Below are 8,623 nucleotides of genomic sequence, written 5' to 3'. Positions count from 1 at the left end.
TTGCTTGGCCTCAGATATACTACACATAGTAAACAAGTCTCTTCAATCAGGTGTATTTCCACAGGCCCTGAAAACTGCAATAATTAAACCGCTCCTAAAAAAGCATAACCTAGACGCAACCATAATGAATAAGTATATCAAACCTTCCCTTTTTAAGCAAATTGATTGAAAAAGTAGTTTTTCAACAGTTGAGTCATTTCATGTTTTTAACTGATGGTTTTGATGTGTTTCAGTTGGGCTTTCGACCTAACCACAGCACTGAGACTTCACTTGTTAAGGTCTTAAATTACATCCATTGGAACACAGACAGTGGCAGAATATCAGTGTTAGTATTATTAGATCTCAGCGCTGCCTTTGATACTGTTGACCACAACATAAACTGGGTGGGAGTTTCAGCAACAGCTCTAAACTGGTTTAGCTCCTACTTAAAGGACAGAACAAACTTTGTCTCAATAGGCAATTACAAATCAACCCTGATAAATATGTCATGCGGGGTTCCTCAAGGCTCCATCTTAGGACCTTTGCTTTTTAATATTTATATGCTACCTCTGGCTGAAATTATTAAAAACAGCGATCTAAGCTATCACATCTATGCAGACGACACCCAGATTTATTTTAAAATTACACCGGGAGACTACTCTCCGATTAGAACACTGAGCAAGTGCATTGAGCACATCACTGACTGGATGACTCAGAACTCTCTCCAATTGAACAAACAAAAAACTGAGATCATTGTTTTTGTAGCAAAGATGGACCGATTAAAAGTAATCACAGAGCTTCAGTCGGCAGACTACAAAGTAACTCACAAAGCAAGACATCTGGGTGTAGTGATGGACTCAGACCTGAATTTAATAGTCACATTACAACAGTTATTAGGTCTGCATACTACCACCTGAAGAATATATCAAGGATTTAGAAAAACTTGTCCATGCTTTTATTTTCAGTAGACTGGACTACTGCAATAGTGTATTCACAGGGCTCACTAAAAAATCTATCAGAAAACTGCAGCTGATTCAGAACGCCGCTGCTCGAGTACTCACTGACACTAGAAAAGTGGATCACATCACTCCTGTTCTGAGATCATTACACTGGCTTCCAGTCTGCCAAATAATTGATTTTAAAATACTACTGCTAGTTTTTAAATCACTAAATGGCTTAGGACCGAGGTATATTGACGACCTACTCCATCACTATGAAGCATCCAGGAGTCTCAGGTCTTCTGGGCCGGGTCTGCTCTCTGTTCCGAGAATAACCACTAAACATGGAAAAGCAGCTTTTAGTTATTATGCCCCAACAATTTGGAACAAACTGCCCAAATCGTGCACGTCCGCTGAAACACTTCCTATTTTTAAATCCAGATTAAAAACACATCTATTTGCCGCTGCTTTTAATTGAGCTACCCATACTCACACTACAGTATGCCTTTTTTAGACATGTATTCTGTACCTGCTGTGTTTATTTATTTATTTTATTTCATTATCTTTGCTTTTTATGCCTGTTTTTAAATGCCTTTTTAATAATGTAGTTATGCTGTATTTGTTCTTAAATGTCTTTTGCTTTTAATCTGTAAAGCACTTTCAATCGCCACGTGCTGAAAAGTGCTATATCAATAAAATTGCCTTTCTATAGTATCTGTTGTTTGGCATTGTTATTTGACAACAATCTTTTCTTTCTGAGCTTGAAAACAAAGACACCAAGAAACAAGTGAGGACGATCGATCATCAGTGAGTCTTACCAGAGTGTTTTGCAGAAAGCATGGTAAGGCACAGGAGCAGGGAGGACAACTGAGAGCCAAAGAGACTTGGGATCAGAGCAGATGCCAGCACAAGCAGAGCCCTCGTGGTTGCAATGAGGCGAGTTTCTTCAAAGTGGCAAGTTAAAGTATGCTGGTTGCTCGCTCTGAAGTGTGTGAGAGCTTGTGACTGAGCAAGTGGCTACCTTTCAAAATATGTCCAATATAAAAGGCTTGTCACAAGGGCGATTAGGCGGATTAAATGTATCACAGCAGATTAAGAAAATTAGCTATTGGTCTTGTAATGGTGAGACTCCCTCATGCCTCAATTTAAAAGATAATTCCCTGTTTTGTATGTGGGTTTCTGTGTGTTGTTTACAGTGTTATATATTAAATGTTGTCGTTGTAGGCAATACTCATGCCATGGATCTTACAGGCTGCAAATGAGATTTTATGACATAAACTGTGTGACTAAAAAGTGATAAAGCAAAAGTCAAAAGACTATCTTTATTCTTATATGTTTTATATATTACAGTTTTTCTCACTTTGGCTCATGTTTTTAAAACAGTCTTAACATTGTCTCAACTGTGAGTGCAATTGTCACAACTCTATGCAAAAGATAGTAATTCACCTAACTCCTGAATTTACTCATCACTCAATTTGTGCATAGGTTGGTTGGAAAGAGGAACACATGTTTAGAATTAGCAAGGGCATTTCGATGAGAATAAACCCAACAGTTATTTTTCGATAAAAATATGTTTTACCATCAATTCTTAATACAATTGGTACTGTTGGACTCAGTACTTGTTAGACTACTACCACAAATACAATTAAGTACTTTTACTGTGTACCCCTCCTGAGTAAAATAATTCATGTATTTGCTATATTTGATGAGGGATAAAATTATTTTTAGCCATAAATTCCTAATACAATTGGTACTGTTGGACTCAGTACTTGTTAGACTACTACCACAAGTACAATCAAGTACTCTTACTGTGTACTTTTTGAGTAATCCCCTGTCAAACTCCACCCCTGAGTACAATAATGCATGTTTTCTGCTATCTTTGATGAGAGATAAAATGATTTTTAATAAGTTCTTAGTGAAATTGATACTGTTGGACTTAGTACTACTTTGACTACTACCACAAGTACAATCAAGTACTTTTACTGTGTACTTTTTGAGTAATCCTTTGTCAAACTCCCCTCCTGAGTAGTCCAATTAGTACTGAGTCCAACAGTATCAGGCTACTTATGAGCCCCCATAAGTTGGAACCTAAAAAATTAAACACAGCAGAAGACCATCTAACGTCATTGATACTTACAGTGACACAGAAGCCACCGGTCAGCACGTGGGGCTCAATGTGAAGCCGATGTTCTCTCCTTCGGGGCTCTTTAGGGAAGTGTGGTTGGCTTTGATAGTCAGAGGGGTGGATAACCCAAACTAAAAAAGAAAAGTATTCATTACTTAAATTATGATACTAGATCTGATGTATGTCCTTTTTTTAATGGTCTTAAACATAATTCAAAGAGCGGTTCTTACCATATATACTCAGGAGTGAAGGCTTGAATCTGTGCAACTACTTTGGTGCTGAATTCTGCACAAGGTATCGAAAAGAGCCTAGAAAGTAAGAAGCAACAGTTTTAACACATTCATGCTGGAAACCAAAAAGCTACAAGAACCAGATCAGTGATCCCAACTCACCACATTGTTCTGCAGAAGGCATGATAAAGAGCAGGAGTAGGAACAGGGACGGCAGCCGGAGAGACACAGAGTCCTGCAAAGACAGCGGAGGCCAGCAGCAGAGTCTTCATGTTGATACGGAGCAGGTTTCTTCCTGGAGAGCAGTGGTGTTTCTGAGAGAGCTGGATGCTGACTGGTCCCCTTGCCAGCTAATTTATACTAAAAATCAGGCTTGTTATGAGTATACACCATGAAATAGATTTAGTTAATGGCATACCTTGTGGGTCTTGTGCTCTTTGTCCCAAATTACTAGATACAATGCCTCTTACTTTGACACGTAACAAACCTATGCACATTGTATTACAAAATATATAACATTTAACACATTCAATACATTTCAAATCAGTTAACATTAAGACATAAAGTCATCATTTGTCTTTTTAACATTAAGGGGTTATTTTTAAACCTAAATATCAACTGTGTTAATTGTAACTTCTTTTCAAATAATGGTAGCATTTACAGTGTGATGGGTATTGCACACAATAAAGGTGACAGTTTCTGAACAGAGGCGCTGCTTTTGAGTTTTTTTAAATGTAATCTTTCAAAGTTAAGAGAGCTTCAACATATTAGTCGTCTCTATTGTACTGGAACAACCTATGAGAATCCAAAACATTATTTAAAAAATAAAATTACATATGACTTCATACAGGAAGTTGCATGAGAACATGTTTTATTTAGTTAAATCTAGCTCTAAATTTGATTGTGGCTCTACTGGGAGTTTTACCTGAGGGTCTAGAAGGGAGGTCTAAAACATATCTATTAAGAATTGTTTTGACAGCGGCCCTGAAGTGCATCACCATTAAATGGTTGAAAACAGAAACGCCCACCTATAACTGCTGCATTCAGGGAGCGTGGGATATCCACCACATGGAGCAAATAACATTATGCAAAAAAATAATATGCAAAAAAGTGTGCCCTTCCGGGGTCGGACACACCCAATCAGGTGACAAAACAAACCTTAAATACTTAATAATACAGACAAATTAAATATCCCTTCATTTAATTGTATTTATTTATTTATACATAAGTTTAAATCCAAATATAAGATCAATCATAGAAATGGGAAACCCAATAAGCTATTGGAAGCTTGAGATAGGGGCCCAGACAATGGGCAATGTAGATAGATACATTATTAAACATGCAGAAAATACTTCCTAACCATGAAGAGTGTTACACAAACACATTTTTCCAAGAGACTTTTCAAGTAGAGTTTATGCCTCTATTATCAATGTATTGTCCAATCAGAGTCCAGGTGTGTCCAATAAACACAGAACAGCACACAACACAACTTTCAGATGCAGAAACATTTTGGGAATGTTACAAAATCATCCAGCCTCTTTTAACCGTAGCAATAAATATCATTTGCAATTATTATTCTAAACATTTATTGTCTTCAATATTTGTTTTTATAACAGAACTACTAATGCGGTTTAGTTTTATATAAACCTTTAGGGAAATGTGATGAGATTTAATTAACTGATCTGTCTGCAATGGAAAAATGCACAGTTAATGTAATTGTGTAATTGCAGGTTATTCTTTCGTAGACATTCTCATTTCATACATATACTTAAATGCTGACAACTGAATTGTTGACAGCTGTTCATTTCCCACCTGTATAATATGTATGCAACATACATTGCAGATAAGCCCGTGAGTTTAGCTGATTCTGTGACTTGCTGTACTCAGATATTCCATATTTGGGCTGACAGACACAGCTGAACGTATATAAAAAGCTGGCGAGAGACCTCCTCTGCACTAATCCACACTGAGGATCCAAGGTGAGTTCATTGTGCACTTTGTTTCAGTGTGTATATTCCTCTGTGTGCGTCTGTGCACTGAGTGAAGCTGTGTGTGTCCTGCAGGATGTCTGTCTTCAAGTTCTCCGCTCTCGCTCTGCTGCTGCTGTCTGCCTGCTGCTGGGCCGACACTGAGGTAGGAGCAATGACAGGGTGATATCAGCTCATAATTTTCATGTTAAAATGCATGTTTGATGAAAGGATTCTTGTATATTATATGAAGCCGCTCATCTTCCCATCTGCTGGGAGATGCGTTTTATAATTATTTTTTTTAATCTGCTGAGCTGACCATTATGTATGATCTATGCACTACTTTTTTGTTTTTTAAGAGAAGTTTGTTACAGATGATGATACCTGATCTGCACGAAAATGATTTTGTCAAACAAAAAAAAACCTAATGTCAATTTTGGATTCCACAACTAGTCTGAAGGAAGCAAAATAGCCCAAACAGCGTATAACAAATGATGTTTTTGCCTGTAGTGGCTTGCCTTAAGACACAGTGGTTATTTTATAAAAATATTGTTCTGTTGAGTTTTAGCTGTAATTTAAACTGTGTTTGTTTTCTCTCCTCTAATCCCACGCTGAACCTGCAGGCAGGTATGTATCTGTTCTAATGATCAGACCTCAAGTCTTTACATGCACAGTTTGTGCTGCTGTGTTTTTACACAAAATAAAATGGTGTTGTTGATGTCTCTCTGCAGAGAAGGAATCAGAGGAGCTTTCTGTGTCTGAAATTCTGGAGAGAGCTAACAAAGATCTGGGTGAGTGTGAGCTGCACCTCCATGCTCCTCGTCTTCTATCAGTATATCCTCAGCAGGAGTTTGAGATGCTGTGTGATGTGTTTCAGTTCGCTCCGACAATGGGCCCATCCTGACTGGCAGAGAGAAACGCCGACCCATGCACCAGCCGTGGCTGCAAGTGGCTAAAGAACAGTGATGGAAAGGTCTACATTCCTTATTACATCACCAACAACTTCTGTAAGTCTCACACAGCCAGGCTAACATGTCTGTCTGTATCCTGTAGGCTTCCACTTTTAATGCAGCTTCCTGTAGCAGCATCTCTTATAAAAAGGCTTGAGAGTGAGACTGAGGGGAGAAGGGTTCATATACAACACTGTAATCGGTCCACTAAGCCAGGAACCATGGAGTCATGACATGACAGACTACAAATAAAAACTGATTAGAATAGGTCAAACATAATAAGGATTCAGAAACAAAAATGATATCACCAAGGTGGGAAGGCCCTTTGAATTAGGAGTATCATTACAGTTATTTATGTAATTTATTTATTCTCCTATGCCAACAAATGCGTTAAACAAGCAAACAGAAACTCCTCTCATTTAAACTGGAATCACTATCAGGGCTAAATGACTCTAAATAACTAGACATAACTCAATTAAAGGGCACATAAAATGCTGATTTTTAGATGCATTCCTAAATTTGGGGTTTCTACTAGAACATGATTACATGTTTTATTGTTCAAAAAACATATAATCTGTCTCTCTTAATGTCTGACTGTAAATACCTACGTTCATTCTCCATCTGAAATGACTCGTTTTAGGGCCTGTCTCTTTAAGTTCTCAAACCTGCTCTGATTGGCTTAAAATTGTGGATAAATTGGATGGAGATATTCAGTACTGAACCTACACGTAACGTAGAAGGGAGGCAAATCTGAATGGTTTTGTTGAATCCCATGTTTCCTGTCTCATTTGACCATTTATGGGTTTGTAATAATAATAATAATAATAATACATTTTATTTCGAGGCGCCTTTCAGGACACCCAAGGTCGCCTTACAGTGCATTTAAAAGTTAAAACAGCTAAAACAAAAACGGAACACAATTTAATCGAACCGACAAGGCAATACAGCAGCATAAAAGCATAAAACAGGCAAGACAAGAGTGTGGAGTGAGAGGGGGATCTGTAATAGCAGGTTGAATTTGTTTTAGAGTGAGTAGGCCAGTTTAAACAGGTGGGGTTTGTAGGCACTACATAATGCAAACCTCCAGGAGTTGTTGTTACACTCCATTTTAAAGATTATCTGCTGTAGTGAGCATACCTGTGATGTAAGTTCAAGAAAATAAAAGCTCTTAAATAAGCTAAATATTGTGTGCTATGCTCCTCCCAGCCTCCCGCGAGAGGGCCATCATCACCCGTGGACTGGAGTCCTTCTCCTCCTTCTCCTGCATCCGCTTCAGACCCAGCAGGAGCAACGACCGCGACTGGCTGCAGATCGAGTCCCAGAATGGGTGAGAAATTGATGTTGTCAAAGAGTTGGAGACCAAAGCTTTCCTCACACCTCAGTGTCCTGTAACTCACCTCTCACTCTGTCCAGCTGCTGGTCCTTTGTCGGCCGTCGTGGTGGAAAGCAGGTGGTGTCTCTGGCCCGCAGCGGATGTCTTTACCATCACACCGTCCAGCATGAGCTGCTCCACGCTCTGGGCTTCAACCACGAGCAGACCCGCTCTGACAGAGACAACCACATCAGAGTCCTGCTGCAGAACGTCGTGTCTGGTAATGGAGCTGTTTGTTATTCACAATGATAAAAAGAGGAGAGAGGAGAGCCGGTAAACGGAAGACAAGTATTCAGATGCAGATGGATATTTCTTCAGCAGCTGGATTCTATCCTGTGTAAAAGTGAATTCAAACCAAAGTAATTACACATTTCTTTAATGTATCTTTTCTAGGTATGGAGCACAACTTCAACAAGATTTCCACCCTGAACCAGGGCACTCCCTACGACTACAACTCTGTCATGCAGTACTTCAGGTGAGAACAACATGAAGTCACAGTGTGTTTGATTATGTGTGTGCATGTGTATGTGTATGTGTGTGTGTGTGTGTGTGTGTGTGTGTGTGTGTGTGTGTGGCTCACTGTAACTGCTTTCTGTTCTCTTGTAGGACTGCCTTCTCCAAGAATGGCCAGCCCACCATGGTCCCCATCCCTAACGCCAACGTGTCCTTTGGCAACGCTAAGGAGATGAGCCGCAATGATAAGGCCAGACTCAACACTCTCTACCAGTGCTGTGAGTGTCCACATGACCACATTATCACTTGTGTCTGTACTTCACACTCATTTTGACCTAACCCTCCTCTCACTGTTACAGAGGAAGCTGTCCATGTGTGCTGACTCAGGATCAGAGGAATACTGTCTCCTGAAGCTCTATCAACAACAGAAGCTGCAGAGTCAGTCATCATACAATAAAGTTACTTTAACGTACCACGTTTTCTTTTCATTTTTCATTCATTGGTTTTAGTTTTTTTCTGAACAGCTAAGCCTATTCATTTGTATATAATACATATTTGGTGTTATTATTACATATTTTCTGAAATTCAATGTCTACATTTTTCAAATTC

The 8,623-nt window shown here is 39.0% G+C and overlaps 1 pseudogene; it reads left to right on the top strand.

Moving 5' to 3' along the window:
* Positions 1 to 5,336: 5,336 nt before the first annotated feature.
* Positions 5,337 to 8,348, top strand: LOC117462594 (hatching enzyme 1.2-like; annotated as a pseudogene).
* Positions 8,349 to 8,623: the final 275 nt, after the last annotated feature.

The sequence above is a fragment of the Pseudochaenichthys georgianus genome, chromosome 17 (genome assembly GCF_902827115.2).
Source record: "Pseudochaenichthys georgianus chromosome 17, fPseGeo1.2, whole genome shotgun sequence".
Classification (NCBI taxonomy): domain Eukaryota; kingdom Metazoa; phylum Chordata; class Actinopteri; order Perciformes; family Channichthyidae; genus Pseudochaenichthys; species Pseudochaenichthys georgianus.
This window is presented reverse-complemented; position numbering and strand designations above follow the sequence as displayed.